Raw genomic sequence first — 26,161 nt, 5'->3', positions numbered from 1 at the left:
AATATTAATCTTATAAGTATAGTATGATCGAAAAAGTGCGGGTCGTTACATTACCTCCCCGTTAAATAAATTTCGTCCCGAAATTTTAAAATTGTACCTATTTTGCGTTATCGAGAAACAAGTGTGGATACTTTTGTTTCATCTGATCCTCCCGTTCCCACGTAAACTCGGGACCTCTTCGAGCATTCCAACGAACTTTAACAATCGGTATATTGCTCTGCTTGAGCTGTTTAACTTCACGATCCATGATTTCAATTGGTTCTTCGATGAATTGTAGTTTCTCGTCGACATGGATTTCTTCAAGAGGAATGGTGAGGTCTTCCTTTGCAAGACACTTCTTAAGGTTTGAGACGTGAAAGGTATTATGTACTCCGGCGAGTTTTTGCGGTAACTCGAGTCGATAAGCTACCGGTCCAATGCGTTCGATGATCTTGAACGGGCCTACGTACCTTGGGTTCAGTTTACCCCTTTTGCCGAAACGTATTACACCTTTCCAAGGTGACACCTTTAGCATAACCATGTCCCCGACCTGAAACTCTAATGGTTTCCTTCGGACATCGGCGTAGCTCTTTTGGCGACTACGGGCTGTTTTCAATCTCTCCTTGATTTGCACTATCTTCTCAGTCGTTTCATGTATGATCTCGGGACCAGTTAATTGTCAATTGGTTCTTCGATGAATTGTAGTTTCTCGTCGACATGGATTTTTTCAAGAGGAATGGTGAGGTCTTCCTTTGCAAGACACTTCTTAAGGTTTGAGACGTGAAAGGTATTATGTACTCCGGCGAGTTGTTGCGGTAACTCGAGTCGATAAGCTACCGGTCCAATGCGTTCGATGATCTTGAACGGGCCTACGTACCTTGGGTTCAGTTTACCCCTTTTGCCGAAACGTATTACACCTTTCCAAGGTGACACCTTTAGCATAACCATGTCCCCGACCTGAAACTCTAATGGTTTCCTTCGGACATCGGCGTAGCTCTTTTGGCGACTACGGGCTGTTTTCAATCTCTCCTTGATTTGCACTATCTTCTCAGTCGTTTCATGTATGATCTCGGGACCAGTTAATTGTCGATCTCCTACTTCATTCCAACAGATAGGAGATCTACACTTCCTTCCGTACAATGCTTCGAATGGCGCAGCTCCAATGCTCGCATGATAACTATTATTATACGAGAATTCTGCTAACGGTAGATATTTATCCCATCCGTTTCCAAAATCGATCACACATGCCCTGAGCATGTCTTCAAGAGTCTGAATTGTTCTCTCACTCTGCCCGTCGGTCTGCGGATGATATGCGGTACTCATATCCAAACGAGTTCCTAGTGCCTCCTGTAGTGATTGCCAAAACTTTGAGGTAAATCTACTATCACGATCGGATATAATGGAAATAGGTATTCCATGCCTTGAAACAACTTCCTTTATATACAATCGTAATAGTTTCTCCATTCTATCTGTTTCCTTTATAGGCAAGAAATGTGCAGATTTGGTAAGACGATCAACAATTACCCAAATGGTGTCGTATCCCCAGGCAGTCTTTGGTAACTTCGTGATGAAATCCATGGTAATACCATCCCATTTCCATTCTGGGATTTCTGGTTGTTGAAGTAACCCTGACGGCTTCTGGTGTTCTGCTTTGACTTTGGAACAAGTTAAACATTCCCCAACATATGTTGCAACGTCTGTCTTCAAATTAGGCCACCAATAATGCGTCTTAAGATCTTGGTACATCTTTCCAACTCCAGGATGTATCGAATATCTTGTCTTATGTGCCTCGTTCAATATCAACTTCCTTAATCCACCCAACTTCGGTACCCAAATACGATTCGCAAAATATCGAATTCCATCTTCCCGTACAACGAGTTGCTTCTCATACTTCTTCATTATTTCATTCTTTATGTTTTCTTCATTAAGTGCTTCTCGTTGAACTTCTTTGATTTGTGAGTTGAGGTTCATGCGAATTTTTATATTCATTGCTCGAACTCGAATTGGTTCTCGTTCTTTTCTGCTTAAAGCATCAGCCACCATGTTTGCCTTCCCGGGATGATAACGAATTTCACAATCATAGTCGTTTATTAACTCGACCCACCTACGTTGCCTCATGTTCAGCTGTTTTTGATCGAAAATATGTTGAAGGCTTTTATGATCAGTAAACACAGTGAATTTAACCCCATACAAGTAGTGTCTCCACATCTTCAATGCAAACACGACTGCTCCCAATTCTAGATCATGCGTCGTATAATTCCGCTCGTGAATCTTCAATTGTCGGGATGCAAATGCAATTACTTTCTTTCGTTGCATAAGAACACAACCAAAACCTTGTCGCGAAGCGTCACTGTGACGACCCCGTCAAAACACTTAACGGATCCGTCAGTTGGTCCCATAGCTTGATCGGACTTAAATGAATTAAATAAACAAAGTTGCATTCTTTTATTTCAAAATGTTCCCCAAAAAGGAAACATACCAAATTAAGTAGTTTGAAAACCAACCAACCATAATATGAAACCAAAAGTTGACACAAAACATTGCCAACAATCCCACAATTTAAATTATCCAAAATAGAATGCAAACTTAAGTTTCATAAATTGTTTCATAAAATCTGCCCAAATGCATGCAGACTCTTCTAACGACAGCGGAAGCATCAAATAACTCAAGTACCTGTGAAAACATGCAAGTAAACTGTCAACACAAAGGTTGAGTGAATTATAGGTTTAAATAAATAAGTAAACTTTAGACCACAAGATTTAAAAATGTTAGAAAACATTAAACATTATTCCATTATCAATGAGCCACCTGGTAACCACTTAACCCTTTATTTACCCTTGCCAAACACAATAAAAATATACACTTGGACAGTGTATCTACAACAAATTACGAAGTACTAAACATTCCGATTATAAATTGCTAGCGCGACTAGCTCGAAATGGGGTTGTCAAACCCGATAGATCTATCCGTAGGATTCGCGTTCACCGGTAGAAACCAATGATTACAGTTACCAGACTAGGGAATATTTTTGTCCAACTCACAATGAATAATTAAATTTAACTGTTACTTGTGTCTAAACGTAAATAAAAATCTGCATGTAATCACATCCCAAAAATATACTTTGAAAAGTATGTAAAAACGGGACTATAACTCACCTTAAATAGCAACTGAAGAAATCTCACAAACAAGCGAACAGCACGTAAAGTAAAGTGATCAAGAAAGATCACAACGCCGACCTATAAATAAAGCAGGTCGAAATAAATAACTAACTTAGGCCAAGTCTTAGTATGATAGCTATTGTACATGTTGCAAGTAGGCATAGAACATTACTCAACAAGCATCGGTTTGATTGGAACAGCATAAGGACACACACTTTCTATTTTTAGAAAGTTTCTATTTTTGGCAGGTTTCCATTTTTGGAAAGTTTTCTATTTTAGGAAAGTTTCTATTTTTGGAAAGTTTCTATTTTTGGAAAGTTTCTATTTTTGGAAAGTTTCTATTTTTGGAAAGTTTCTATTTTTGGAAAGTTTCTATTTTTGGAAAGTTTCCAAATTTAGAAAGTTCTATTTTTAGAAAGTTTTGAAGTTAGGAAAGTTTCCTTATTTAGAAAGTCAACAGAAGTCAACTGAAAGTCAAAGTCAACCGAAAGTCAACTCAAAAGTCAACCTTGGTCAAACCTAGTCAACATTAATTTTAAAAGTGTAAGTTATAATAATAACATAGGTTATAATGTTATTTAAAGTCAAAAGTGTATAATAATGTCTTAACATAAGTTTAATTAAATAAAATGAATTATTAAAGTTAATATAAGTTGAAATGTTATAATTAGTATAACATAAGTATTTAATTAATTAATTAAATATCAATCATAATATAAATATTATTAATTTATAATAAATTTTAAATCATATCATAAGTATTATTAATTAATAATGAATTATTAATCATATCATAAGTTTCTAATTAAAATTATTAAATCATAAGTATTTAATAATTAAGTCATAATTAAATAATAATTAAGTCTTATAATAATTAAATAATTATTTAATATTTATTATAAGTCTTATAATAATTTCTCATAATTAAATTTAATACTTATCATAAGTATTTTCCTTTAACAATTAAAAGTGTTATTAATCATAAGTTTAATTAAAATGTTAATTAAATTATAATTAATAATTAAATAATATAATAAATAATTATATTAAAAGTCTTAAAATAAAATAATTACTTCTTTAACATAAGTAATTAATTAATAATGAATTCCATAAATTTTATCATAAGTTTAATCATTAACCATAAGTTTTAAGTTTAAAAGTTCGCCGGGTCGTATCTTGAGCCCCGGGTGTCGGTTTCGGGCAAGCCACATATGCAACTTCACCTACTCAAACCACCCGACACATTTATGAACTCAAGAACACTCCAAGAACAGTCCCTAAGTCGTGCATATCAGCCATGACTTCAATTGGGAAATCATTTTAATCAAAACAGTAATTCGGGCAAAACGGGTGAACCGTGGCTCGGATTTAGGTGACCCGAACATGAATATTCGTCTCACCATCAGTCCTAACCAAATAACACACCCTAAAGACACCAAGGATGGTCACAAAGTCGGACCCAACCTTGTTCATGCCAAGAACACCTTTCAATCTTTAACAAAAACCAAATTAAGCGTATCTAGGGCTCCGGGAATCGAAACGACATGAATCCGGAGTCTAAAATTAATGTCTTGATGAGAGGAACTCATTTATGTACTTTATTTTAACATTCATAACAGTTATATAGTCAGAATATACGAATCAAACTGCTGTCCAAAATTTACAAACCGAACACATGAACAAACGAGTAATTCTACGCATTCAAACAACATTACAACAACTTATACATATCATACTAATCATATAACATCAAAATACAGAAAAATAAATAAAAATGGAAAGTTCTAGGGTTAGGGTTTATACCCTAATCGAGAAACAAAGTATATGATCGCGTAGAGAACGAAACAAGGAACGCGATGGTGTTAATTGATTTATGATCCAAGCTTTAATTTTGTTGAAGAATGGTGATGATGGTGGTGATGTATTCGACGGCCAAAGGGGGAAGAGGGAGGAAGAGAGCACAAAAAAATAAGATTAGGTTTTGATTTTGTAAAATGAAGTTGAAAAAAGAAAAATCAAGGGAGTATACCCCCTCCCTTGGTGGGTTTCGGCCGAATGGGGGGTGTGGGGTGGGCCCCACAAGCCCGTCTTGCTAAATAATGAAATCCTTGTGGCCCGAGATCCCGTACGAAGCCCGAAACGCGAAAACACGCTTACGCGATTAAAAATCCGGAAAGATAACAAACGCGCGACGAAAAATAAATATAAATACACCTATTAATAATATGACCTTAAAATATCATATTTAAAATATTTAGGATTTAAAAATCCCGAAAGCTCGACCGTTGGTTTAAAAACCGAAAAGATTCGCCGGATGGAAATCCGCGGAACGTAGAAACGTATAATTTAAAATATGAATACATATATCCACATAACACATAATAATTATTATATATATATTATTACAAAAATAATAATATAGGTCATGGAAATGACGTGGCACACTAACAGTTAACGGTCGTTAAATAATTAACGGAAAAAGATAACGGAAAAAGTAGGGTCGTGACAGTACCTCCCCGTTATGGAAATTTCGTCCCGAAATTTAAGCAGGCGCAGGGGTTGACTCGGCATCTGAGAACAAATGCGGATACTTCTGCTTCATTTGGTCTTCACGCTCCCAAGTGAACTCGGGACCGCGTCTAGCGTTCCATCGGACCCGAACAATAGGAATTTTGCTCTGTTTAAGAGTCTTAACCTCTCGGTCCATGATCTCAACTGGCTCCTCAATAAAATGCAATTGCTTGTCAACCTGAAGTTCCTCCAAAGGAATAGTCTGATCAAATTCAGCCAAACACTTCTTTAAGTTCGAAATATGGAAAACATCGTGAACAGCACTGAGTTCTTGTGGCAACTTCAAACGATAAGCCACCGGTCCAACTCTTTCAATGATCTCAAACGGTCCCACAAAACGAGGACTTAACTTCCCTCTTTTACCAAAACGAATAACACCCTTCCAAGGCGAAACTTTTAACATAACACGATCACCAACTTGAAATTCAACATCTTTCCTTCCTTTGTCGGCATAACTCTTTTGCCGACTTCTAGCAGTTCTCAACCTTTCTTTAATTTGAACAATCTTCTCAGTAGTCTCGTGAATAATCTCTGGACCTGTAAGTTGAGCATCCCCAACCTCATTCCAACAAATAGGAGATCTACATTTCCTACCGTACAAAACTTCAAACGGTGCGGCTTTAATACTTGCGTGGTAGCTGTTGTTATAAGAAAACTCAGCTAACGGCAAATACTTATCCCACCCATTCCCAAAATCAATCACACAAGCTCGCAACATATCTTCTAATGTCTGAATGGTCCTCTCACTTTGACCATTCGTTTGAGGATGATAAGCGGTGCTCATATCCAATCTAGTGCCCAAGGCTTCTTGCAACGATTGCCAAAATCTCGATACAAATCGACTATCTCTGTCGGAAATTATAGAAACGGGAACACCATGCCTCGAAACAATCTCTTTCAAATACAAACGGGTGAGTTTCTCCATGGAATCGGTTTCCCTAATCGGCAAAAAGTGAGCCGACTTAGTGAGTCGATCTACAATCACCCAAATCGCATCGTAGCCACCCGAAACTCTTGGTAACTTAGTGATAAAATCCATAGTGATACCTTCCCACTTCCACTCGGGAATTTCTGGTTGTACCAACAATCCGGACGGTTTTTGATGTTCAGCTTTGACCTTAGAACAGGTCAAACACTTAGCCACATACGTAGCCACATCACCTTTCAAATTTGGCCACCAATACAGCTCCTTAAGATCATGGTACATCTTCCCTGAACCAGGATGAATAGAGTACCTAGACTTATGAGCCTCATCCAAAACAAGTTGTCGCAGTTCACCAAACTTCGGAACCCAAAGACGTCCTACAAAGTACCTAGTACCATCTGCTCGAATCTCGAATTTCTTAGCCATACCTCTTACGTTTTCTTTCACAAAATTCTCTTCCTTTAAGGCTTCTTGTTGTGCCTCAAGAATCTGCCTTGTGAGGTTTGATCTAACTGTCATATTCAAGGCCCTAACCCTGCGAGGTTCAGTCCTTTCTTTACGACTCAATGCATCAGCCACAACATTGGCCTTACCCGGGTGATACAAAAGGTCACAATCGTAATCATTCAACGTCTCAATCCATCTTCGTTGTCTCATGTTCAACTGTTTCTGATCGAGGATATGTTGAAGACTTTTGTGATCTGTGTACACAGTACTCTTGACCCCATACAAATAATGTCTCCAAATCTTAAGTGCAAAAACAACGGCCCCCAACTCTAAATCATGAGTTGTATAGTTCTGCTCGTGAATCTTCAACTGACGTGATGCGTACGCAATAACCTTCTTTCGTTGCATCAAAACGCAACCATAGCCTTGTCGAGATGCGTCACAATAAACAACAAAATCATCATTACCCTCCGGTAAAGACAATATCGGAGCGGTAGTCAGTTTCTTCTTCAAAATCTGAAAAGCATTCTCCTGTTCATCCTTCCACTCATACTTTTTCCCTTTATGCGTTAAAGCAGTCAGAGGTTTCGCTATACGAGAGAAATCCTGGATGAACCTTCGATAGTAACCTGCCAATCCTAAGAACTGACGAATTTGAGTAGGAGTTTTCGGGGTTTCCCACTTTTCAATCGCCTCAATTTTAGCAGGATCAACTTGTATTCCTTGTTTGCTAACAATGTGACCAAGGAACTGAACTTCTCTTAACCAAAAAGCACACTTAGAGAACTTAGCGTACAACTCTTCTTTCTTTAACAAATCAAGCACTAACCTCAAGTGTTCTTCGTGCTCTTCATCACTCTTAGAATAGATAAGAATGTCGTCGATGAAAACAATAACGAACTTGTCCAGATAGGGTCTACACACACGTTTCATGAGGTCCATGAACACAGCAGGTGCATTTGTCAATCCGAACGGCATAACAAGAAATTCAAAGTGACCGTAACGGGTGCGAAAAGCAGTTTTCGAAACATCAGATTCTTTAACACGCAACTGATGATAGCCAGAACGAAGATCAATTTTTGAATAAACAGAAGAACCCTGAAGCTGATCGAACAGATCATCAATTCTCGGAAGAGGATAACGATTTTTAACAGTGAGCTTATTCAGTTCACGATAATCAATGCATAAACGAAAAGAACCATCCTTCTTCTTAACAAACAGAACAGGAGCTCCCCAAGGGGACGAACTAGGACGAATAAAACCTTTGTCTATCAACTCACGGAGTTGACTTGACAATTCTTGAAGTTCAGAAGGCGCAAGACGATAAGGAGCACGTGCTACAGGAGCAGCACCGGGAACAAGATCAATTTGAAATTCTACCGCGCGTTGCGGCGGAAGGCCAGGTAAGTCATCGGGAAACACCTCGGGAAAATCCCTAACAATATGAACGTCATCAACGTTCATTACTTCCTTACTAGGATCAACAACATGAGCAAGAATAGCATGACAGCCCTTACGGAGATGTTTACGAACTTTCATACAGCTAATAAGGTTTAACTGTGTGCATTTCTTATCTCCAAAGACCATCAGTGGCTCTCCAATCACATCAGTAATACGAATAGCCTTATCATAACAGACGATCTCGGCACGGTTCGCGGACAACCAATCCATACCAATAACAATATCAAAACTACCAAGTTCAATCGGTATCAAATCTATCTCGAAATTCCTACCACCCAGATTAATGTTACACTTACGATGTACAGTCTTAGCAGTAAGTTCCTTACCATTAGCTACTTCAACAACATAAGTATTGTCTAAGAGAGCTAACGGCGTTTTGATTCTCGGACTTAATTTACTCGACACGAAACTTAAATCAGCCCCTGAATCAAATAACACATAAACTGATAAATCATCGACTGAGAACGTACCAGTAACAAGCTTAGGATCTTCCTCCGCATCCTTAGCATTAATGTTGAACGCTCGGCCGCGTGCAGTCTCTGCAGTCTTCTTGTTGGGACAAGCATCTCGGAAATGCCCCGGCTTCCCACACTCATAACAAACCCTCGGATTACCTCCATTATTCGATTTCCCATTACCGTTACCGTTACCACCTCTATTACCAACATTATTATTATTACCACCAGTCGCGGGAGTAGCAGACCCCGGCAAAAGCACTGTACAATCTTTAGCAATGTGCCCTTGCTTAGAGCACCTCTTACAAGTAACTGTGCAGTAACCATCATGAACTTTATAGCAACGAGGACACACACGCTGATTTCTGTTGTTAGCACCTGAGGTATCCTGTTTCTTCTGCTGATTTTGGTTTTGATTGCGGTTGTTATCCCACTTTCGTTTCCCATTATCAGCCTTCTTGACAACCTCCTCACTACTTTCAACAACTGTAGTCTTGCTTCTTCTCAACACCTTGTCATTAAGTTTGTGGGCCATAGACATAGCTGCCTCAATAGTCTGGGGTTCACTGGACTCAACCCCGTGTTCAATCTTCTCGGACAAACCATCAATGTAAGCCTCAATTTTGCGGTCCTCATCCGCATAAACCCTAGGACAAAGCAAAGTTAACTCGAAAAACCTTCGTTCATAGGCATCTAACTCGGTGCCATGCATTTTCAAATTCTTGAGCTCAACCTCTAGCTTCTTAAGCTCACCCCGAGGTCTATAGCGGGTGATCAATCTTTCCTTAAAATCATTCCAGGCCAAACCATAAGCTACATCGCTTCCCAAACTACTAACCAGATTGTTCCACCATGTCAAGGCACTATCCTTGAGAGTGCAACTAGCGAAACTAACTTTGTCCTCTTCACGGACCCGACTGACCCTGAAAATAGATTCGATTTTCTCGAACCAACGAGTAAGCCCTATTGGTCCTTCCGTACCACTGAATTCTTGAGGTCGACCAGCCATAAAAGTTTTGTGGGAGCATCCCACGTTGTTGTTCGCATTGGCGTTAACATTAGCATTTGCTGCCATAGCAGCAGCAATTCCTTCATTGATCAGGCGTTGCATACGCGCTTCAGCGGACTCTCTTGGAGGCATGATCTTCAAAATAGAATAACACATCCGTTAGTACCAAGAATAATACTAGTGTCATAAAGGAATAGATCAAAACACGAAAAGACTAACCATTAAGATATTAGTCAACTAACACTATGAGTAATAACATGACAGTTATGATTGTTATAGAAATAACCATCACATGCATACATATTTTATGATAACATCATACAACATACATAGCACCTAACATACATGAACATATATTACGCATAATATAACATGCCAAGAGCCACAACATCAGAAATAAAACATGATAATGATAATAGATGTCATAAAAATAACCATCCATACATAATGAAAAATATCCCATAACAAAATCTTAATAAAATCCTCGGCAAAACGCCGTACATAACCCAAAATGTATGTATAAAGAGGACATTAAGTCTGATGAAATAGATAATCAATATGAATAATCACATCACATTCGCTTAGAGCGGGTGTGATAAGCTGGTCCAGCATGAGTCTCAGCAGGATCCTCATACTTACGCAACTTCCCTTTCACAACATCCAACTCTTCCTTCAACACACGAACAGTGCTCTCGAGAGCCTCGAACTTAGCATTAACTTCCCGATCACGCTTGCGGTTCGCATCCTCAACCCTATGCTTGAAAGTGATAAAGTTACGCATGTCGGCACGGATCTCGTCCATAACTTCATTATGTGGCAAGGTGCGCAAACAATCACTAAGGGCGTTAATACGTGTCACCTCATTATAAGCCCGGTTCATATGAGTAATGGTAGAAAAATAGTAATGAACAGGATCATCGATCTCCGGTTGATTAGCACGACGTCTAGCAGGAGACGGAGGAGCAGGAGCAGCAACAGAGTTATCGCTCGAAGTCGACATCTGCAAACAGCAAAACCGCAAACCATATACCAAAAGATATGAAAGCTAATAATATAACATATACGAAATGAAATGCATAATAATGCTATAGCAAAATGGTCGGGCTGTAGACTAGACTCTAATGCACCCTAATAACCACGGGTTGACCACATTAAGACCGCCTAGTTCCCTACAACCAGCGCTCTGATACCACATGTGACGACCCCGTCAAAACACTTAACGGATCCGTCAGTTGGTCCCATAGCTTGATCGGACTTAAATGAATTAAATAAACAAAGTTGCATTCTTTTATTTCAAAATGTTCCCCAAAAAGGAAACATACCAAATTAAGTAGTTTGAAAACCAACCAACCATAATATGAAACCAAAAGTTGACACAAAACATTGCCAACAATCCCACAATTTAAATTATCCAAAATAGAATGCAAACTTAAGTTTCATAAATTGTTTCATAAAATCTGCCCAAATGCATGCAGACTCTTCTAACGACAGCGGAAGCATCAAATAACTCAAGTACCTGTGAAAACATGCAAGTAAACTGTCAACACAAAGGTTGAGTGAATTATAGGTTTAAATAAATAAGTAAACTTTAGACCACAAGATTTAAAAATGTTAGAAAACATTAAACATTATTCCATTATCAATGAGCCACCTGGTAACCACTTAACCCTTTATTTACCCTTGCCAAACACAATAAAAATATACACTTGGACAGTGTATCTACAACAAATTACGAAGTACTAAACATTCCGATTATAAATTGCTAGCGCGACTAGCTCGAAATGGGGTTGTCAAACCCGATAGATCTATCCGTAGGATTCGCGTTCACCGGTAGAAACCAATGATTACAGTTACCAGACTAGGGAATATTTTTGTCCAACTCACAATGAATAATTAAATTTAACTGTTACTTGTGTCTAAACGTAAATAAAAATCTGCATGTAATCACATCCCAAAAATATACTTTGAAAAGTATGTAAAAACGGGACTATAACTCACCTTAAATAGCAACTGAAGAAATCTCACAAACAAGCGAACAGCACGTAAAGTAAAGTGATCAAGAAAGATCACAACGCCGACCTATAAATAAAGCAGGTCGAAATAAATAACTAACTTAGGCCAAGTCTTAGTATGATAGCTATTGTACATGTTGCAAGTAGGCATAGAACATTACTCAACAAGCATCGGTTTGATTGGAACAGCATAAGGACACACACTTTCTATTTTTAGAAAGTTTCTATTTTTGGCAGGTTTCCATTTTTGGAAAGTTTTCTATTTTAGGAAAGTTTCTATTTTTGGAAAGTTTCTATTTTTGGAAAGTTTCTATTTTTGGAAAGTTTCTATTTTTGGAAAGTTTCTATTTTTGGAAAGTTTCTATTTTTGGAAAGTTTCCAAATTTAGAAAGTTCTATTTTTAGAAAGTTTTGAAGTTAGGAAAGTTTCCTTATTTAGAAAGTCAACAGAAGTCAACTGAAAGTCAAAGTCAACCGAAAGTCAACTCAAAAGTCAACCTTGGTCAAACCTAGTCAACATTAATTTTAAAAGTGTAAGTTATAATAATAACATAGGTTATAATGTTATTTAAAGTCAAAAGTGTATAATAATGTCTTAACATAAGTTTAATTAAATAAAATGAATTATTAAAGTTAATATAAGTTGAAATGTTATAATTAGTATAACATAAGTATTTAATTAATTAATTAAATATCAATCATAATATAAATATTATTAATTTATAATAAATTTTAAATCATATCATAAGTATTATTAATTAATAATGAATTATTAATCATATCATAAGTTTCTAATTAAAATTATTAAATCATAAGTATTTAATAATTAAGTCATAATTAAATAATAATTAAGTCTTATAATAATTAAATAATTATTTAATATTTATTATAAGTCTTATAATAATTTCTCATAATTAAATTTAATACTTATCATAAGTATTTTCCTTTAACAATTAAAAGTGTTATTAATCATAAGTTTAATTAAAATGTTAATTAAATTATAATTAATAATTAAATAATATAATAAATAATTATATTAAAAGTCTTAAAATAAAATAATTACTTCTTTAACATAAGTAATTAATTAATAATGAATTCCATAAATTTTATCATAAGTTTAATCATTAACCATAAGTTTTAAGTTTAAAAGTTCGCCGGGTCGTATCTTGAGCCCCGGGTGTCGGTTTCGGGCAAGCCACATATGCAACTTCACCTACTCAAACCACCCGACACATTTATGAACTCAAGAACACTCCAAGAACAGTCCCTAAGTCGTGCATATCAGCCATGACTTCAATTGGGAAATCATTTTAATCAAAACAGTAATTCGGGCAAAACGGGTGAACCGTGGCTCGGATTTAGGTGACCCGAACATGAATATTCGTCTCACCATCAGTCCTAACCAAATAACACACCCTAAAGACACCAAGGATGGTCACAAAGTCGGACCCAACCTTGTTCATGCCAAGAACACCTTTCAATCTTTAACAAAAACCAAATTAAGCGTATCTAGGGCTCCGGGAATCGAAACGACATGAATCCGGAGTCTAAAATTAATGTCTTGATGAGAGGAACTCATTTATGTACTTTATTTTAACATTCATAACAGTTATATAGTCAGAATATACGAATCAAACTGCTGTCCAAAATTTACAAACCGAACACATGAACAAACGAGTAATTCTACGCATTCAAACAACATTACAACAACTTATACATATCATACTAATCATATAACATCAAAATACAGAAAAATAAATAAAAATGGAAAGTTCTAGGGTTAGGGTTTATACCCTAATCGAGAAACAAAGTATATGATCGCGTAGAGAACGAAACAAGGAACGCGATGGTGTTAATTGATTTATGATCCAAGCTTTAATTTTGTTGAAGAATGGTGATGATGGTGGTGATGTATTCGACGGCCAAAGGGGGAAGAGGGAGGAAGAGAGCACAAAAAAATAAGATTAGGTTTTGATTTTGTAAAATGAAGTGGAAAAAAGAAAAATCAAGGGAGTATACCCCCTCCCTTGGTGGGTTTCGGCCGAATGGGGGGTGTGGGGTGGGCCCCACAAGCCCGTCTTGCTAAATAATGAAATCCTTGTGGCCCGAGATCCCGTACGAAGCCCGAAACGCGAAAACACGCTTACGCGATTAAAAATCCGGAAAGATAACAAACGCGCGACGAAAAATAAATATAAATACACCTATTAATAATATGACCTTAAAATATCATATTTAAAATATTTAGGATTTAAAAATCCCGAAAGCTCGACCGTTGGTTTAAAAACCGAAAAGATTCGCCGGATGGAAATCCGCGGAACGTAGAAACGTATAATTTAAAATATGAATACATATATCCACATAACACATAATAATTATTATATATATATTATTACAAAAATAATAATATAGGTCATGGAAATGACGTGGCACACTAACAGTTAACGGTCGTTAAATAATTAACGGAAAAAGATAACGGAAAAAGTAGGGTCGTGACAGTCACAATATATTTCGAAATCATCGTTCCCTTCTGGTAACGATAATATAGGTGCCGTAGTTAACTTCTTCTTCAGTATTTGAAATGCGTTCTCCTGCTCCGAGGTCCATTCATATTTCTTCCCTTTTTGCGTTAATGCTGTCAACGGCTTAGCTATTCGGGAAAAATCTTGAATAAACCTTCTATAATAACCGGCTAAACCCAAAAATTGGCGTATCTGCATTGGTGTCTTAGGAGTCTCCCATTTTTCAATAGCTTCAGTTTTTGCTGGATCAACCTGAATTCCTTCGCTATTAACAACATGGCCAAGAAATTGCACTTCTTTCAACCAGAAATCACACTTAGAAAATTTAGCATAAAGTTGTTCTTTTCTCAACAACTCCAGTATCAACCTTAAATGCTCTTCATGCTCTTGCTCACTCTTGGAATAGATAAGAATATCATCAATGAAAACGATAACAAACTTATCTAAATACGGACTACAAACTCGATTCATGAGGTCCATGAATACAGCTGGCGCATTCGTCAATCCAAACGGCATAACCAAAAATTCGTAATGACCATAACGTGTCCGAAAAGCAGTTTTCGGAATATCCTCTTCTTTGACGCGTAGTTGATGATAGCCCGATCTTAAGTCGATTTTTGAATAAACACATGATCCTTGCAATTGATCAAATAAGTCATCAATTCTCGGTAGTGGATACCGATTCTTGATAGTTAACTTATTTAATTCACGATAGTCTATACACATCCTAAAAGATCCATCTTTCTTCTTAACAAACAAAATTGGAGCTCCCCACGGTGAAGTACTCGGTCGTATGAATCCACGGTCCAGTAATTCTTTTAACTGACTTTGAAGTTCTTTTAACTCGGACGGTGCAAGTCTATATGGAGCACGAGCCACTGGTGCAGCTCCTGGTACTAAATCTATTTGAAATTCTACCGATCTAAATGGAGGTAATCCCGGCAATTCTTCCGGAAAAACTTCAGGAAAATCTCTTGCCACAGGCACGTCGTTGATGCACTTTTCTTTCTTTTCGACTTTATTAACATGTGCTAAAATAGCGTAACATCCCTTTTCTAAACACTTCTTGGCTTTCAAACAGCTAATGAGTTTTAGCTTTGAATCACCCTTCTCTCCGTAAATCATCACCGGCATTTTATCCTTACCAGGAATACGAATTGCCTTCTTGGCACAAACAACTTCCGCTCCTACTTTGGACATCCAGTCCATGCCGACTATTACATCAAAACTTCCTAATTCTACGGGTATCAAATCAATCTTAAATGTTTCTCCGGCTAAATTTATCTTACAATCACGACAAATTTTATCGGTTTTAATTAGTTTACCATTAGCTAACTCAATCATGTACTTAGCATCTAGAGGTAATGATGAACAATTCAATTTAGTGTAAAAATTTATACACACGTAACTTCTATCGGCGCCAGTATCAAATAAAATAGATGCTGATAAGTTATTAATGGTAAACGTACCCGTAACAAGCTCCGGGTCTTCTCGTGCCTCTCTAGCATTAATAACAAACGCTCTTCCACGTGCAGGTCCGCCATTCTGATTCGGGCACTGACTCTTATAGTGACCTTGTTTTCCACAACTAAAACAAGTAATGGTAGCCAAAGCAGTTCTATTTGCGTTGGTGGCAGGAGTCTTGTTGCCATTTGTAACGAGAGCCTTACAATTTTCCGCAAGATGACCTTGTCGATTACACTTGGTGCATAACACACTACAGTAACCAAAGTGATGTTTGTGGCAACGGTTGCATAAAGGATTTTGTCCTTTGTAACCAAAGCCTGAACCGCTACCCGCACCTTTCGTGGTTTCTTGTTTCTTATAAGGTTGTTGTTGGTTACCTTGATCATAACCTCCATTCCACTTTTTCTTGTTCCCCAATACCTTCACCTCAGTATTGAATGCTTTCTTGTCCAAAATGACCTGATCCATTAGCTCGTTCGCCATGGTTATAGCTTCATGAATTGTCTTAGGTTTCGACGCCGTAACGTTTGCCTTGACCTTTTTGGGCAAACCACCTTTGTACATTTCAATCTTCCGTGCTTCGGTTGGAACCAATTCAGGACATAGTAAAACCAATTCCATGAATCGCTGATTGTAGTTGGTGATTTCAGTACCAACCACCTTCAAACTTCGTAACTCATCTTCTAACTTAATAACCTCATTCCTTGGACAATACTCGGTGGTTATCATTGCTTTGAATTCTTCCCATGGAGTATCATAAGCTACATCTCCTCCTACCGCCTTCACATAATTCTTCCACCATGTGAGTGCACTATCTTGTAAAGTGCACGATGCATACTTGGTCATGTCTTTTTCATCACAACCGCTGATTTTGAACACCGTCTCCATCTTTTCTATCCATCGGGTTAAACCGATAGGTCCTTCCGTTCCACTGAATGATGATGGCTTGCAAGCTTGAAACGTCTTGTAGGAGCATCCTACACGAGGATTTGGATTAACTGCAGCAGCTCTTGCAGCCTCAACCCATAACATTCTGTCGTTCACTCGCTGGTTGATGAGTTCCTCGAGTTCTTGTTCCGTCATTCGATTCAATCGCGCCATTTCCTAATGAAAGAAAATAATTATTCACATGGATTATTATAGATGTAGTGTGTATTTATAGTACATTATAGCTTATTAATAATATGAACTAGGTATTATTATAAAAGCCTTTTCTTCTTATTAGCGTTTTATAATTATATCTTGGGTAGTACCTACCCGTTAATGTTCATACTTAATAGCTTAGTACAGAATCAATTACTACAATCTAAATAATACTTAACCATGGAAAATTATTGCATTTCATACTTCAATATTTTACATATGCTTATCTTACATCGAACATTAAGCAAACCACACTATTAATATTATACAAAACATTATTCGGTTCCATGGTTTGACACAGCAGCGCATCGTTTGATCTATTTTCTAGGACGTTTAGACACAAAGATTTGCTTAACGCTTATCCTAACTGTCTGCCTATATTTTGGCTGTGGGACTGAAGAACTGGATGCCGGGACAGAACGAATAGGAATAGCGGGGATAGGGGTGGTAGTGTTGAGTGGAATTGGTGCCACATCATTCTCATTAAACTCGGGATTTGGATTTTCTAATTCATTAGCCTTTCGTTTCTTTCCTAGTTCGAACTCGTCTTTTGTAATTTCCTGTATTTCTTCCTCGGGTTCACTTTCCTCCTCGGGTTCACTTTCCTCCTCGGGTTCACTTTCCTCCTCGGGTTCACTTTCCGGAATTTGTGAGTCTTCCCCAAGGATATCATTTTCGTCATCGGACAGGTTAATGACTGGAACGCCATCTGAAGATTCTGATTCGGAGTCGTTGATTGTGATAACAATTTTTGAGCTCGACATCTATCACACAACAACTAACCCATTAGTACTTATATAATATTTACATATAAATTTTAACCAACAGTGATAAGCAATGGTTTTTTTTTTTTAAATCAGACCCGGTCAAAGTCCAGACTTACTAATGTATCCTAACGGCTTCTCGGTTAGACACACTAATGCAGACCTGGTTCGCTAAGACCAACGCTCTGATACCACATGTCATAACCCGTCCTTAACCATAAGAACGTGTTAGATAACGTATGATTTCATTGCGAGGTATTGACCTCTATATGCGACATTTTTAAAAAGGAAAACTGCATATATTATACATTACAAACCAGACCATTATTTTTGTTACAAGCTTTAGACAATAAAAAGATGATTATCGTTTAACGATAATCTTTGACTTACAAACTTTACAAATGATAATAACAACACGATTTCTAGCATATTTTACAACACACGTCCTCGGATATGCAGTTTTATTTTTGACACAAATATGAGTACGCATGATCTTGCTTAGATTCAACATAATGCAGCGGAAGCTTTAATTATCACCTGAGAATAAACATGTTTAAAAACGTCAACATAAAGTTGGTGAGATATAGGTTTAGTGCGCAGCAATATATATATATAGACCACAAGATTTCGTATATAAACATTTCAATAAAAATATTCTAAGTGGTTGAGCACTTGGTAACCATACTTAACATTTTCACGTCGCATATTCCCTTTAATATGAAATCTTACTACACCGTACCAAGTGTAGTCACAAAACGAAGTACTGTGCAACCGTTGAATACTGGTCGTCCAGTCCGGTTGGGGTTCTCAGGCCCGATAGATCTATCAACAGGATTCGCGTTTACAATACCGCTGTAAATATTAGTTACCAAGCTACAGGGAAGTATGCCAGTGGTACAACTCAACGTAGAACATATTTTTCAATTACTTGTGTCCATATCGTAAAACATAAAATACATGTATTCTCATCCCGAAATATTTAGAGTTTAAAAGTGGGACTATATACTCACTCTTGTCTTGATGATATATATATTTTGACTCGGTCTTCCGGTTGATATCACGAACCTATCCATATATAATATATCAATATGTTTTCATTTTAAAACAAACGTTATATATATATATACTTGTTATACTTTTAATATTTTGAATATTTCCTTAGTCCGTAGTTAGCATTCCGATGTTAGTAATTCAATTTTTAATGGTTCATTTTTAGATGTTTAATATAACCGCAATAAACAAAACCCCCAACGAAATAAATAAAACCCCATCGTATATGTATTGGTCGAGATTAATCTTGACCCATGGTACCGGTGTTGTCAAATGACGTGTTGCGTACATAAAGTACCGGTGTTGTCAAATGACGTGTTGCGTACAATCATGGGATCTTATGATTAATCTTCTCGTGTTGTTTACGGGTGATCCTGAACCATATAAAATTGAATTATAAGTACATATATATAAAATATCATGTTATCTTAGAAATATGTGATTTATATCATTTTTTTCCAATTGATCCCGTAGTTGAAATGATCTAGGATAACCAATTTTGTTTCGGTCATAGTTTCTTCGTTACAAATCCGTTTTCGTTGATTCAAATTGCCATCTTCTTGGATCGAGTTCTTCTTTAAGACTATGAACAGTAAATACCTTGGTTTGTATTCAAAATCATACGGCATAAGTGAAACATTAGTGAAACATATGAAGTTAAACATTTTTGTTACAACAAAATCATTTAATGACCATTTTTCTAAAAATACTTATACTTTGAAAAACCAAGTTTTACCTTGTTAAATTAGCATATACATAAGTTATATTACAGGTCTTGAAGTATTTTAAAAGTTAAGTTAGAAGGATCTATTTAGTTTGCAAACAAGTTTGAAAACATTCAAACTATGTTCTTGTTGTTAAACTTTTGTACCACAAAATAAGATAGCTATATATATATGAATCGAATAAGGTTATGAACATAGATTCTACCTCAAGTTCCTTGGATAAGTTTGCTGTAAAAGAGGAGTAAGAAGCTAGAATCAAAAGGGTGATAGAAGTGGATGAAAGATTGGAAGTAAGTTGGTGTTCTTGGAGGGTTTTCTTGAAGTGTTTTTGTATGGTTTTTGTATGGTGTTTTAGTATGGTTTTTGAAGCTAGATCTTTATGGAACTTTGCTGGATTGTTATGGAGTTTAGAGAGTAAGAAAGAGTGTGTGTTTTTAGTTAAGAGATTGAAGTAAAAATGAATCAAAAATGATGATACATATATACTCCTAAAAATGTGATCTTTAAGGATAACATGACAAAATTTTAGTTTGTATTTTTGTAATTAGTCAAGTAATCATCCAAAAGTAATTACCTAGCTCTAAGGGCATGAATAATGGCTGGTTAGGTGGTGATTTTGATGTGTATTTACTATTAGTAAATACGTATAGGAGCTAGGTATGATACGAGTACAAATACTCTAAATATACGTATAGAAATTTTGTGAAAAATGGAATGAGGATTCAAATATAGCTATCTTTTGTGAATATACTTATATGGTTTTATGTATTTAAGTCTTTAAAAGTAATTAAATACATTACTCATACAATATATGTATAACATTATAAGTCTTAAGTATATATGTCAAATAACGTTACGTATTGTTATCGTTTTGAAAACTTAAGTTAGTAGTTTCAAAATACACATATAACTTGTTGTTATTAATATAAAATGAGGTATTAAAACATTCTTTAATCATGTTAAATATGTATATATACATATATATACACAAACGTATAATTATCATATATTGTATAGTTCGTGATATCATCGGTCAAACTAGACGGTCAGACGTTATGTAAAACTCTTTTCGGAAATATAAATCTCGACAATTTGGATTGCTTATCATGTTGGCAAGGTTTAATTTATGTAAATATTAATCTTATAAGTATAGTATGATCGAAAAAGTGCGGGTCGTTACAGTATAATATTTTACCACTGTCCAACGCACGGGCTTTGAAACCAACACCACGGGCTCTTAAACTCATAAGGAAAATTAAAATGATATTAATGGTGAGAAAGAAAAATTTGTAGACGTCAAGTTACTAACATCACTTTTAAAATTTGTCAACACCACAGGCTCTTAAACTTAAAAGAATTTTTAAAATTTGCCAACACTACGGTGTAATGACCCAACCCATTATATTAAGAAAAAGGTACATTTTTTTAAATATAACATGTCATCATACTCGTCAAACCATCACATCATGTTAAATTGTTACATGTTCAAAAGGCGCATACAACATAGTTTAAAGTTTACATTAACATTCGGGTTCAAATGACCCATTTTACAATTCCCAAAAAATATAAGTTTTGACCAATTAGTTTAAGTTCCAAATATCACTAGAGCATGGGTTTGGGGTTAAACTACCCAAACATTAGGTCGAACTTCCAAAAGCATTCCACAAGGCACTAAAGGGAAAAGCCTAGTCCACAACTTTACCCTTGCCACGATCCGCTCCCGCATCTAAAAATGTAAACAACGAAAGGGTAAGCTAAAGCTTAATGAGTAAAATAAATATGTACACGCATATACAATTTACCTAATCGCATCCACGACTCATACAATGCATATAATCTCATACCATTTTATAACAAGGGCTAGTATCGTCAAATCGTACAACTAGCAACATCATTAGCATAATAGTCATAATAATAATGAAATGCTAAACATCAACAAGTATAAACCATGGTTAACCAAAATCGCAAGGGAATGACCTCGCAAACGAGTCATCGGTGTTCATAACAACCGTTAGCACCCAAAAATGGCTATGGTATGCTAACCTCGAGGTGTCCCAAAAACGGCTATGGTATCACCCCAAGTGTACGAAAAACGGCTATCGTAACACTTAATCAACGTGTGTGTAAAACACGGCTATTACTCACAACCATGTGCACAAACACGACTATGTGCACAATTAATACGGGCAAATAATTCATATACATACATACATTGATATTCCACTCACCTTATCGTCTTGGTAAGATTTCTAACAATAACTCGCAACCTTCAAAGCAAGTCACCTAATACAATTAATGCCCAATTAATTCACATAACAAGTTGGACTATTTACCAACTAACCTCACTAGCGCATTTACGACCCAAAAAGGGTATTTATGACCCACTTGCACTAGAATCGCTCAATCGAGGTCAAAGTCCACAACTAATCACTAAAAGCTAGTGATTAAGGTTCTAAGACTTTCATTAATACAAGTCTAGGGTATTTTCGTACCCAATTTATCCCACTAGGTCAAACTTACCCATTTGATCCATTTTAAAGTCAAGACCCACAATTTGGTCAAACTCGAACCCCATTAACAAATCTTTCACTAACACATAAGTGTGTTAGTGATTCAACAACACAATTAACCCTACAACTTCAAATCACATGGCTAATGTAGTGACCCGAACTTTTCCATGTTTATATATATATTAAATGAAATTGTTATTTACATGATTAAGTGTTTCCAACATGTTAAGCAATCAAACTTGTTAAGACTTGATTAATTGAAATAGGTTTCATATAGACAATTGACCACGTAAGTTGACCGGTGATTCACGAACGTTAAAACTTGTAAAAACTATACGATGACATATATATGGTTATATATATAGTTAACATGATTTTATGATAAGTATGTATCTCATTAGGTATTTTAACAATGAGTTATATACATAAAAATGAGACTATTAATTTAAGAAACTCGAAAATGATATATATAACGATTATCGTTATAACAACGTCTTACTAGGTACATATGAATCATATTAAGATATTGATACACTTGGTTAATTATGTTAAATGATAAGTAAATATATTATTAAGTGTATTAACAATGAAATACATATGTAAAAATAAGACTACTAACTTAATGATTTCGAAACGAGACATATATGTAACGATTATCGTTGTAACGACATTTAACTGTATATATATCATACTAAGATATATTATATATCATAATATCATGATAATATAACAATTTAATATCTCATTTGTTATAATAAACAATGGGTTAACAACATTCAACAAGATCGTTAACCTAAAGGTTTCAAAACAACATTTACATGTAACGACTAACGATGACTTAATGACTCAGTTAAAATGTATATACATGTAGTGTTTTAATATGTATTCATACACTTTTGAAAGACTTCAAGACACTTATCAAAATACTTCTACTTAACAAAAATGCTTACAATTACATCCTCGTTCAGTTTCATCAACAATTCTACTCGTATGCACCTGTATTCGTACTCGTACAATACACAGCTTTTAGATGTATGTACTATTGGTATATACACTCCAATGATCAGCTCTTAGCAGCCCATGTGAGTCACCTAACACATGTGGGAACCATCATTTGGTAACTAGCATGAAATATCTCATAAAATTACAAAAATATGAGTAATCATTCATGACTTATTTACATGAAAACAAAATTACATATCCTTTATATCTAATCCATACACCAACGACCAAAAACACCTACAAACACTTTCATTCTTCAATTTTCTTCATCTAATTGATCTCTCTCAAGTTCTATCTTCAAGTTCTAAGTGTTCTTCATAAATTCCAAAAGTTCTAGTTTCATAAAATCAAGAATACTTCCAAGATTGCAAGTTTACTTCCAAGTTTTCTAAATCCATTCCAAGTAATCATCCAAGATCAAGAAACCTTTGTTACTTACAGTAGGTTATCTTTCTAATACAAGGTAATAATCATATTCAAACTTTAATTCAATTTCTATAACTATAACAATCTTATTTCGAGTGGAAATCTTACTTGAAATTGTTTTCGTGTCATGATTCTGCTTCAAGAACTTTCAAGCCATCCAAGGATCCTTTGAAGCTAGATCTATTTTTCTCATTTCCAGTAGGTTTATCCAAGGAACTTGAGGTAGTAATTATGTTCATAACATCATTCGATTCATACATATAAAGCTATCTTATTCGAAGGTTTAAACTTGTAATCACTAGAACATAGTTTAGTTAATTCTAAACTTGTTCACAAATAAAAGTTAATCCTTATAACTTGACTTTTAAAATCAACTAAACACATGTTCTATATCTATATGATATGCTAACTTAATGATTTAAAACCTGAAAACACGAAAAACACCGTAAAACCAGATTTACGCCGTCGTAGTAACACCGCGGGCTGTTTTGGGTTAGTTAACTAAAAACTATGATAAACTTTGATTTAAAAGTTGTTATTCTGGGAAAATGATTTTTATTATGAACATGAAACTATATCCAAAAATTATGGTTAAACTCAAAGTGGAAGTATGTTTTCTAAAATGGTCATCTAGACGTCGTTCTTTCGACTGAAATGACTACCTTTACAAAAACGACTTGTAACTTATTTTTCTGACTATAAACCTATACTTTTTCTATTTAGATTCATAAAATAGAGTTCAATATGAAACCATAGCAATTTTATTCACTCAAAACGGATTTAAAATGAAGAAGTTATGGGTAAAACAAGATTGGATAATTTTTCTCATTTTAGCTACGTGAAAATTGGTAACAAATCTATTCCAACCATAACTTAATCAACTTGTATTGTATATTATGTAATCTTGAGATACCATAGACACGTATACAATGTTTCGACCTATCATGTCGACACATCTATATATATTTCGGAACAACCATAGACACTCTATATGTGAATGTTGGAGTTAGCTATACAGGGTTGAGGTTGATTCCAAAATATATATAGTTTGAGTTGTGATCAATACTGAGATACGTGTACACTGGGTCGTGGATTGATTCAAGATAATATTTATCGATTTATTTCTGTACATCTAACTGTGGATAACTAGTTGTAGGTTACTAACGAGGACAGCTGACTTAATAAACTTAAAACATCAAAATATATTAAAAGTGTTGTAAATATATTTTGAACATACTTTGATATATATGTATATATTGTTATAGGTTCGTGAATCAACCAGTGGCCAAGTCTTACTTTCCAACGAAGTAAAAATCTGTGAAAGTGAGTTATAGTCCCACTTTTAAAATCTAATATTTTTGGGATGAGAATAAATGCAGGTTTTATAAATGATTTACAAAATAGACACAAGTACGTGAAACTACATTCTATGGTTGAATTATCGAAATCGAATATGCCCCTTTTTATTAAGTCTGGTAATCTAAGAATTAGGGAACAGACACCCTAATTGACGTGAATCCTAAAGATAGATCTATTGGGCCTAACAAACCCCATCCAAAGTACCAGATGCTTTAGTACTTTGAAATTTATATCATATCCGAAGGGTGTCCCGGAATGATGGGGATATTCTTATATATGCATCTTGTTAATGTCGGTTACCAGGTGTTCACCATATGAATGATTTTTATCTCTATGTATGGGATGTGTATTGAAATATGAAATCTTGTGGTCTATTGTTACGATTTGATATATATCGGTTAAACCTATAACTCACCAACATTTTTTTTGACGTTTAAAGCATGTTTATTCTCAGGTGAATACTAAGAGCTTTCGCTGTTGCATACTAAAATAAGGACAAGATTTGGAGTCCATGTTTGTATGATATTGTGTAAAAACTGCATTCAAGAAACTGATTTCGATGTAACATATTTGTATTGTAAACCATTATGTAATGGTCGCGTGTAAACATGATATTTTAGATTATCATTATTTGATAATCTACGTAAAGCTTTTTAAACCTTTATTTATGAAATAAAGGTTATGGTTTGTTTTAAAAATGAATGCAGTCTTTGAAAAATGTCTCATATAGAGGTCAAAACCTCGCAACGAAATCAATTAATATGGAACGTTTTTAATCAATAAGAACGGGACATTTCATTTAGTATCCGAGCGTTGGTCTTAGAGAACCAGAAATTTGCATTAGTGTGTCTTATCGAGTTTGTTAGGATGCATTAGTGAGTCTGGACTTCGACCGTGTTTTCTTTAAAAATGATTGCTTAACATTTTTGTTGGAAACTATATATTATTAACATGTATATATTATGTGATATATTAATCTCTTAACATGTTTGATATTGTGTGATAGATGTCTACCTCTAGCACAAATCCCATTGACTCACCTAATAATAACGAAGAGTCGAATATATATTGGACTGATTCACAAGTTCCCGAAGAAGAACCGGAAGAAGAATCAGAACCGGAAGAAGAATCACAACCGGAAGAGGAGGAACCAGAGGAGGAAATAGAACCGGTGGGG

The sequence above is a fragment of the Rutidosis leptorrhynchoides genome, chromosome 5 (genome assembly GCF_046630445.1).
Source record: "Rutidosis leptorrhynchoides isolate AG116_Rl617_1_P2 chromosome 5, CSIRO_AGI_Rlap_v1, whole genome shotgun sequence".
In the NCBI taxonomy this organism is placed as follows: Eukaryota; Viridiplantae; Streptophyta; class Magnoliopsida; order Asterales; family Asteraceae; genus Rutidosis; species Rutidosis leptorrhynchoides.
This window is presented reverse-complemented; position numbering follows the sequence as displayed.